The 10,209-nt window shown below is 49.4% G+C and overlaps 2 protein-coding genes across 3 annotated transcripts in view; one reads left to right on the top strand and one right to left on the bottom strand.

Moving 5' to 3' along the window:
• The window catches only part of LOC140193387 (uncharacterized), a 137,177-nt gene that overhangs the window by 35,856 nt on the left and 91,112 nt on the right, over positions 1-10,209 (bottom strand). The window lies entirely within an intron of this gene.
• The window catches only part of LOC140193388 (C-type lectin domain family 9 member A-like), a 67,061-nt gene continuing 66,817 nt past the window's right edge, over positions 9,966-10,209 (top strand). For both annotated transcript variants that reach the window (XM_072250734.1, XM_072250733.1), the window contains exon 1: positions 9,966-10,071. The gene's annotated coding sequence lies outside the window, so the exon portion shown is untranslated. The remainder of the gene's footprint in view (positions 10,072-10,209) is intronic.

Genomic DNA, 10,209 nt, shown 5'->3' with positions numbered 1-10,209 from the left:
TTCTGTGTCCTTGTCCAGGCTTTAACTCGGAGCCTAAGCCCAGTCTCCTAGTGCACAGTTCGTTATCCGGGTTCCCTGTTTTGTCCCTGTCTTAGCCCAAATCTGCACTCTTGTCCCTGCTCCGTGTCTGCACCCTGTCACGTCCCTACTCTAGTCAGGTCCTATTCCTAGTACTTCAGTGTCTGTGTCTTGCATTTGGGTCCGCCATGAACGCCCACCTTTGCAACAAGAGGTCTGTTGGGAGGAGATGTGTCAGTGTAACACCGTGTAGATGGAATGCGGTACTGAGATTAATTTGGGAGACACAGGTTTCTGGTGGAAGAGTGGGCAATTGCATTATTTTGGGACCCGACACAGGCTGTCGGTGGAGTGTGTGTCGTTGAATGAATTTGGGGACTGACGTGGACTGTGGGAAGACAGTGGTAAGTGGGAGTGTTTTGGTGATAACAGAAATCTGTATGTAGAAAGTTGGGCAGTGAGATTATTTTGGTGACAGGCACTGGGCCGTGGGGAGAGGGTGGAGATGCGGAGCTCTTTTGGGAACTGACACCGGTTGTGGGGGAGGGTAAGGTAGTGGGAATACTTTAGGACTGACACAGATCTGTGGAGACAGAATTTATCAGTGGGATTGATTTGGGCATTGACAGAGGTCTGTGGGAAAAGAGTGGGAAGTGGGAGTGTGTTGGTTTCTGACAGGTCTATAGGGAGATGGTTGGGCAGTGGGATTATGTCGGGGACTGGCACACGTCTGTGCGGTGAGAGTGGGAAGTGCGAGTATTTTGGGGAACGACACTGGGCTGTGCGGAGAGAGTGAGGCAGTGGGTGTACTTTGGGGATTTACACAAATCTGTGGGGTGAGAATGGGAAGTCTGACTATTTTACGATATAAAGCAGGCCTGTGGTAGACAGTGAGACAGTGGGAGTATTTTGGGGACTGACATAGGGCCTTGGGAAGAGAGTGGCGCTGTACGGATATTTTGGGGAACGGCACGGGACCGTCGGGAGAAGGTCGGGTACTGTGATCATCCTGGTGTCTGACACCGGTCTCTGGGGACAGGGTGGGGCAAGGCACTACTTTGGGGACTGATGCAGGTCTGCAGGGAGAAAGTGGGTCAGTGAGAGTTTTCTGGAGACTGACACAGGACTGTGCTGGGACATTAGAGTTGTCGGAGATTTTGGGGTCTGCCACAGGTCAACCGTAAGGGTGTGTGATTATACTGGTACTGTGATTATTCTGGTGTCTGACACCGGTCTGTGGAGACAGGCTGGGGCAAGGGATTAATATGGGGACTGAAGCAGGGCTGAAGGGAGAGAGAGGGTCAGTGGGAGTTTCCTGGAGACTGACACAGGACTGTGCTGGGACGTTGGAGTAGTCGGAGATTTTGGGGTCTGCCATAGGTCAACGGTAAGGGAGTGTTCAGTGATTTTGGGGACTGACAGAGGGTTGTCCGTTTTGAAGATGTTTACCCCTCATTGACAGGAAAGTGGCCTCTGGTGTCGTGTACAAAATGAACGCTGGAAAGTTCGAATGCAGTGAATGGAAACCCGGTTGGTTTCAGAGTTGCAGTAATGATCAACACCGTTTCATCTGTGAGAAGCCTGCACCTTTGTACCCTGATATTCCTGGTATGATACCGGACCTCTGTCAACAGCCCAAGGGGCCGACTTCAATCAAATGGGAACATCCTCTTTCTCGCCGATCTCTGTTCCCGACTCTCAGTACTGCTTTCTCTCTGTCCCTCGCCCCAACCCAACTCTCTTATTTCCTTCTATCGCACTCTTACTCGACATTCCTCTATCCCTTTACCGTCGTCCCTCTAAACCCTCTCTCTCATCTTCCTCCCCTCCCACCTCACCTATTGCATCTCCATTTTATTTCTCCTCGCTTTCTGGCTCCTTTCCCCACAACTCTTCTCCCATCTCTTCACATTCTCTCCCGTATTTCTCTACTCCCTCTCTACCCCTCCCTCCCCATTCCATTCTTTGGTTTAGCTACTCCCTCTCTCTCTACCTTTTTTCTTTTCAGCTACTCTCAACTCAATCTTGTGCCCTAATGTTCTCAATACCCCCATCCCTGGGGAAATAGAGTGCACCTATTCGCTTCCATAACTCAGTCCCTCGTGTCCCGGCAGCATCCTCGGAAATCTCCCTCTACAGTCTTTCCAGCTCAGTGGCATCTTTCTGTACAGCAGGGCGACCCAAACTGAACACCGTACTCCAAGTGCGGCCTGACCGACGTCTTGTACAACTGCAACGTGACCTCCGACTCCCGTACTCAGTGTCCTGACTGATGACGGTCAGCGTGTCAGGTGTCTGTCCACCTGTATCGCGTGTTTTCCACTGGATTCACGGTCTGTTTTTATATATTCTGTGACGTGTACCACATGAGATTTGATTTTTTGAAGGATCAGTGGGGTTCAAACTTGTAAGATTAATGTACAAGGTTTGTAAAATGTAAAACAAAAAAAAGACGCTAATTACCGCTAATAATGTCGAGTTGGTGCTCATCCATTCAAGATTATGATGGAGCAGGGTGAAAAGGGGTTCCTGAATCCGTGAGATTTCAGACTCCTGTGCCTCTTCCCCGCTCGGCTGGTAGTAATGAGCAGGGAGCTTGTCCCGGGGTGCTCGGCCTCATTGATGGATGCCGCCCTCTCCAGGTATCGCATCTTGAGGATGTCCTCGATGCTGGGGACTGTTGTGCTCGTGATGGAGCTGGTTGAGTTTACTCTCCACTGCCGCCTCTGGCGACCTTGTGCGTTGCAGCCTCCACACCAGGCGGCGATGCGACAAGCCAGAATGCTCCCAGCGATCATTTGCGAGTTTTCAATGAGAGACCAAATCTTCTCAAACTCCTGACGTTGTAATCCCTTCTGTACGGAGAGAGCTATGGATGTTTGGGATGGTGCGCAGGCCTTTAACTGCAGACATTCGGTTAAGGTATGTTACAGGCAATAATTGGCCGTCTGAGGCTTAAAGGGAAAGCAGCAGCTGACCACACTCCGGGGAATGGCCTCTTGACACCTTATTTTTTGCATGAATATGTTGGGCCCAAGATAGATCCACTGAGGTGCTGACATCCTTGTCCGGAACCGTTTATCAACCCTCTCCAATGTAAGCACATCTGGCTGGATTATGTAAGAGGCGGAAATCTGCTCACATTTCTCCAAATAAGGTCTCATCAGTGCCGTAAAATTAAATTCTTGCTCTGGAATTGAGTGCTGCCTTTGCATTTCCTTCCTCACTACTGACTCCGTGGACAATCCAGCCTGTTGATCGACAAATGTTTTCAGTGTCCTACCGGATACACCTTCGGAACCTGATGCCTTGCGAGGGTTTACCAACCTAAAGGATGATTCGTACATCTAACTTCGAACAGAGGTCACAGAAGAGAAGGGGGCGAGCTGTGCCGAACAATGTGTCCCTCGCCGACGTCTTGTTCAACTGCAATGTGACTTCCCAACTCGTGTACGTACTCACCTGCATCCCTCCACGCCTCCGTCATCTCCTCCCACCCCGACAGCATAACCGCTTTACGTCACCCCATCCGACAGGTAAAATTCACCCCACCTCTCTGACTCACTCACTCCTCTGCACCGCTACCCGTGTCAGACACTCCTTCATCCCCTGCTCTCCCCCTCCACAGTCTCTATCAATCCCTCTCTCCTCTGCACCACTCTCCGGTCTAGTCAACCTTCTCATCCCTTCACCCTTGCCCGTCGCCATGACACTCTCGCTCTTCTACACACCGCCAGTCTCTGTCGCCACCAGGAGTCACTTCACCCTTCCCTGTCTCCAGCAGTCTCTTCGTGCGCTACAATTCCCCTCGTTGTCAATCCTCTTTCCCCAGCGGCCAACCTCGTCATCGGCAGCTACGACATCCCCATACACCCCGCCCCGTTTCCGTCATCATCTTCCGCTTCAACACAACCCGTCTCCATCACCGATCCGTCCCCTACACTCCTCGTCGTCTACGCTATCTCTTCCTTCCCCAACTCATTCTCCTCGTCTCCCTGACCCACTCCATTTCCGGCAGCCCTCAACGTTTCCATCAACACTTTCCGTCTTCTACACTCCTCCCTCTCTGAGTACCTATGATTGTGGGGACAAGGGGGAGCGGTGACGTGTGGTGTTACATCAACCACACCCACCCTCCCCGCCCCCGGAATCGGATGTCGATCTCTCGGTTCCTCGCCTCTTCGCTGTTCGGTGTGGACAGGCCGCTCGTTTGGTTCGACGGTGCTTCCTCCCAGTGACTACTGTCTCACCACCACGTCCCTGCTCCCACTAACACCACCCTGCCCGTCTTCCCATTCTCTCCTCTTCCCTGCACATCATCTGAACACAAACACACGGGCAATCTCCGAGTCACAATTCAAGACTATTAGAACGGCGGAGTGCTGAGGATTGGTGTCTCTGGCACTGAGTGTGGTTCTGTCTCTCAGAAGGGAATAGGGAGTCGGAAGGTGAAAATGTGACGAGCTGTAGCGAATGGGGTTTTCTTTGTTACGGGAACAGAGAAAGTGGTTCTGTGAACGAGAGCGAGATTACTCGATGGTAAGTGGTCATTATGGGTATCAGTAATACCAGTAGAAAGAGGGAGGCGGTTCAGTACAGTTATGTATGTCCAGGTGTTGCAGAAATAGAAACACAATTTATTTTATCATGGGGCTAAAGAGTTGCTGTCGGAACGAGGGCTTCAGATTTGTGGATCATTGGGCTCTCTTCCAAGGATGGTGCGACCTCTACAGGACGAGACGGTTTCATTTCATTGCATTTCATTCAATTCAATTTCTGTTTAATTGTATTTCTTTTATACATGAATAACCATGAATATAGCCAGGACAAAGCAGCAAAACATAATACCAAGAGTCGTACACGGCACAAATCATAAATCACAAATAATATAGAATTTAAAAAAAAGAAAGATTGAAAGGACATGTAGGAGATCAGGTAAATACATTCCCGCTATATTTGCACAGGCGTGCGCGCGCGCGCGCGCACACACACACACACACACATACACACACACACACACACACACACACACACACACACACGCTCACACTCGCACGCACGTGTTTATTTATTTATTTATTTATTTGTTTGTTTGTTTGTTTGTTTGTTTGTTTGTTTGTTTGTTGGTTTGTTTATATAAGCTGTTTGAGGCCCTACGTAATTTGACTCCGAAATCGAGGCAATCTACCAAAACAGAGCTTGTCATCTGTCGAACGAACACTGGGGGGCAGCACAGACTCAGGTCCGGAGGCCGCGACGCATCACCCCCACGTTGTGCAGCTCCACGGTTTCCTGAACTGAACTGCAGCGGAACTAATATCCCAGTGGGAGGGTTTGCCATTAGAAAGGGGTCGGTGTGAAGCTGCAGGGGATGAAAAACCAGAATGGCATCACAGATGGTGGAGTCAGATGGGACAGATGTTGGTCAAAGCTCAACAACGTCAGACAGCAAAAGGTTAAGCCTGCCGTGACTCGTGTTCTGAGCGGCCTACGTCTCAATACAGGAAGCATTGCACGCAAGGCAGATGAGCTCAGGGCCGGGATCAACGCCTGGAACCACGATCGTTTAGCCATCAGTAAGACTTGAGTGCAGGAGGGGCAGGTCTGTTAACTCAGCCCTCCAGTTTACCGCTGTTTAGAGCCGTGCTGAAGCATATATAATTTAGGCTGAGGGGCTGCTTTACTTGTTGGAGAAAACATCATGGCGGTGCTCAGTTCGGACAGACTGAAGAACTCGTCCATTGGGTGTTTTTAACATTCTAGGGATTGACTGTGATCCTCATACTGTGAAAGAACCAGTGGGTTATTTTGTCAAATGTTTTCAAGAAGGTTTCCTTAATCAGTGCGTATGAAGTCACAACGAGAGAGTGCAATACTTGATCTCATCCTCCGGAATGGGACAAGGCAGGGGACAGAAATTTATGCTTTGCACTGCTTTGCATCTAGTGCTGGTAATACCATTGGATACGTCGTTATTAGAGAAGAGCATAGGTCTGACCTCGGGTTCAGTTTCGTATTGAGGTTTACATCACAATGAGACGCAAATAGACCAGACAGCGTGTACATTTACCTTCAGGGTGCACATGCCTAATGCTAGATGACTCAGACTAAGACGAGAGGGGGTGGGTTCAAAGGAGATAAGTTTGGCAAGATTTTTGTTTTCACAGAGACTGCTGGGTGATTGGAAGGTGCTCCCAGCGCTGGTAGTGGAGGGAGATCCACAGAGGCTTAAAACTGACTCTTTAACAGTCTCGTGGGTGAGCAGGGATTTCAGGGAGACGGACGCTGTGCAGGCAGAAGGTATTCAGTTAAAATGGTACATCACAATCTTTGGGCCGAATGATCTGTTCTGTTCTGTGATTAAAGTTTTCTACTCTGTAGAAAGAGCAGAGAGAGATTTGAGCTCACCTGATGGGAAAAAAACGGGGGGTGGGGAGATCAGGGGTATTGAAGATGCATTGATAAACAGAGGGAATCACCACTTAACAGACGGTATAGGTGGTGATCGAGACACACGGACCTCACTGTGACACGGACACCGCCTTTAGACTGATGCTGAAAAACAGCTCATAGTATTCCGTTTTCATAGAACATAGAACATAGAATAGTACAGCACAGTACAGGCCCTTCAGCCCACAACGTTGTGCCGACCCTTAAACCCTACCTCCCATATAAGCCCCCGCATTAAATTCCTCCATATACCTGTCTAGCAGTCTCTTAAATTTCACTAGTGTATTTGTCTCCACGCTGACTCAGGCAGTGCATTACTTAAACCAGCCACTCTGTGAGTAAAAAAAAACTACCACTAATATCGTCCTTCAACTTCCCACCCCTTACCTTAAAGCATGTCCTCTTTTATTGAGCAGTGGTGGACTGGGGAAGATGCGCTGGTTGTCCACTCCACCTATTCCTCTTAATACCTTATATACCTCTAATATGTCACCATTCATCGCCCTTCTCTCCAAAGAGTAAACCCCTGGCTCCCTTAATCTCTGATCATAATACATACTTTCTAAACCAGGCAGCATCCTGGTAAATCAACTCTGCACCCTTTCCATTGCCTCCATATCCCGCCTATCGTGAGGCGTTCAGTACTGGACACAGTACTCCAAGTGTGGCCTCACCAGAGTTTTATAGAACTGCATTATTACCCCATGACTCCTAAACACTATCCCTCGACTGATTAAATAAAACACTCTATAAGCTTTCTTAACTACCCTATCTACCTGTGAGACATCTTTCAGGGATCTGTGTACATGTTCCCCTAGATCCTTCTGCTCGTCCACAAAACCAAGTATCCTTCCATTTACTTTGTACTGTATCTTGAAGTTTGTCCTTCCAAAGTGCACCACCGCACACTTCTCTGGGTTGAACTCCATCTGCCACTTCTTAGCCCACTTCTGCATTCTATCAATTTCTTTCTGCAATCTTCGTCAATCCACTACACTATCCACAGCACCACCAACCTGTTGTGCCGTCTGCAAGATTGCCAACCCTCCCTTCTACCCCCACATCCAGGTCGTTAATTAAAATCACGAAAAGTAGAGGTCCCAGAACCGAACCTTTTGGGACACTACTAGTCACAAACCTCCAATCGGAATGCACTCCATGCACAGCGACCCTCTACCTTGTGCATGCAAGAAAATTCTGTATCCGCTTGGCCAAACCTTCCCTAAACCCATGCCTTCTGACTTTCTGAATAAGCCTACCGCGTGGAAACTTGTGAAATGCCTTACTAAAGTCCATGTATATCACATCCTCTCCCCTCCTCTGCTTGCCTTTACACCTGCTCAAAGGACTCTACCAGACCTATAGGTCCTGACTCTAAGGATCTTTTCCAACAGCTTCCTACCACAGACATAAGGCTCACTGCTCTATAATTACTCCGAATATCCCTGCTAAATTTTTAGTAAAAGGGGACAACATTCGCATCCCTCCAATCCTCCGGTACCATTTCTGTGGACAACGAGGACACAAAGATCCTAGCCAGAGCCTCAGAAATATCTTCCCTCGCCTCGTGGAGCAGTCTGTGGAATAGTCCGTCAGTCCCCGGTAGCTTATACGTCCTAAAGTATTTTAACAACTCCAACACCTCTTCTCCCTTAATATCAACATGCTGCGAAACATCAACCTCACTCATATTGTCCTCACCGTCATCAAGTTCCCTCTAATTGGTGAATACCGAAGAAAAGTATTCATTGAGGACCTCGCTCAATTCCACAGCCTGCAGGTATATTTCACACTTTTATCCCTCAGCGGTCCTACCTTCACTCCTGACATCCCTTTGGTCTTCACATCATTGAAGAATGCCTTTGGGTTTTCCTTTACCGTACTCGCCAAGGCCTTCTCATGCCCCCTTCTTGCTCTCCTCAGCCCCTTCTTCAGCTCCTTTAATGCTACCGTATATTCCTCAATAGACTCATCTAAGCTTTGCTTCCTAAGCCTCATGTATGCTGCCTTCTTCCACCTGACTAGATTTTCCACCTCACTTGTCACCCATGGTTCCTTCACCCTACCACTCTTTATCTTCCTCACCGGGACAAATTTGTTCTTAACATCCTGAAAGAGATCCCTAAACATCGACCACGTGTCCATCGTACATTTTCCTGCAAAAATATCATCCTAATTCACAGCCTCAAGGATTAGCCTTATCGCCTCATAATGTGCCCTTCCCCAATTAAGATTTTTCCTGCCCTCTGTGATTCTATCTTTTTCCATGATTATTTTAAAGGCCTCGAGCGGTGCTCACTGTCCGCCAGATGCTCACCCACTGAGAGATCTGTGACCAGACCCGGTTCGTTACCTAGTACTAGATCTAGTACGGTATTCACCCGAGTCGGGCTGTCGACATACTGTGAGAGGAATCCGTCCTGGACACACTCAACAAACTCTGCCCCGTCTAAACATTGGAACTAACCAGGTGCCAAACAAATATTCGGGAAGTGAAAGACACACAAGGTAAAATCCCTGTTATTTTTGCACCTTCCCAAAATCTGTCTCCCAATCTGCTCCGCGGTATCTCTGCTGCTAACAGGGAGCCTATAGAATACTCCCAATAGAGTAACTGCTCCCTTCCTGTTCCTGAGTTCCACTCATACTGACTCAAAAGAGGATCGTGCTCTATTACCCACCCTTCCTGTAGCTGTAGTGGTATCCCGACCAGTAATGCCACCCCTCCTCCTCTTCAATCCCCGCGCCCCTCCCCCATCCTGTTAAAAGCACTGAAATCCAGGGATATTGAGAACCCATTCCTGCCCTGGTGCCAGCCGAGGCTCGGTAATGGCCACTACGTCACAATTCCATGTATGTATCCAAGCTCTCAGTTCATCACCCCTCCCCCCTCCCCCGTCGTGACACGAACACGCCCGCATCGTGACACCGACACAACGAGACGTTGCACCGTAGCAGAACCTCACCACTGAGAGATACTGACCCAGAGTCAGGCCATTCACAGTCATACGGAAACCCTCCTCCCTGTATGCATAGAACCCTCCCTCGGCAAACACCCCCCACCCGGAATCTGTCCAACTCTCCCTCTTCTGCACTACTCCTCGTCCCCCTCACATACTCCCTGCACTACACTACTCCCGTCTCCGTCACTCCTCCCTTCCTTTAAACGTACCATACTCCGTGACCCATTGCCTCTCCTGCACACATTCCCTACCTTCCTTACCGCCCACTCCGTCGCCATGACACGATCCATCCAGTAAAACCCTTCAATCCGTCCCACGCGCCTCCCTTTCTGTGTTCAGCGGCAATTGTGGGAAGTCTGAGGGAGAAATGACGTGTGGTGATACACTTCTCCCTTCCACCGAATATCTATCGCCAGGCTCTGAGCCTCTCCAAGCTCTGCATGCACAGGCCGGTCACGTGGTTCCACACCATTTGCATCAGTATCTGCAATCTCACAACCCCTTCCCTGGCCTCCTCTCTCCTCCCCTTCCTTCCCCTTCCCGTTCACGCAGCACACCATCCGGTCACACACACACAGACACCATTTCCGAGAGACACACACAGTTCGAGACTACTGGAACGCCGAAGCGCTGGGTATTGGTGAGTGGGGAGAGCGGCGGCGGGTGGGAACTGCGCACATTTTCTGATACCAGCAGAGTGTGCTGCGATGGTGCGGGTGTACTTCAAATATCTGACCGCGGGAGAGTGATGGGACAATATGTTGTGAGCTTCACTGTT

The sequence above is a fragment of the Mobula birostris genome, unplaced genomic scaffold (assembly GCF_030028105.1).
Source record: "Mobula birostris isolate sMobBir1 unplaced genomic scaffold, sMobBir1.hap1 scaffold_589, whole genome shotgun sequence".
NCBI classification, from domain to species: Eukaryota; Metazoa; Chordata; class Chondrichthyes; order Myliobatiformes; family Myliobatidae; genus Mobula; species Mobula birostris.
This window is presented reverse-complemented; position numbering and strand designations above follow the sequence as displayed.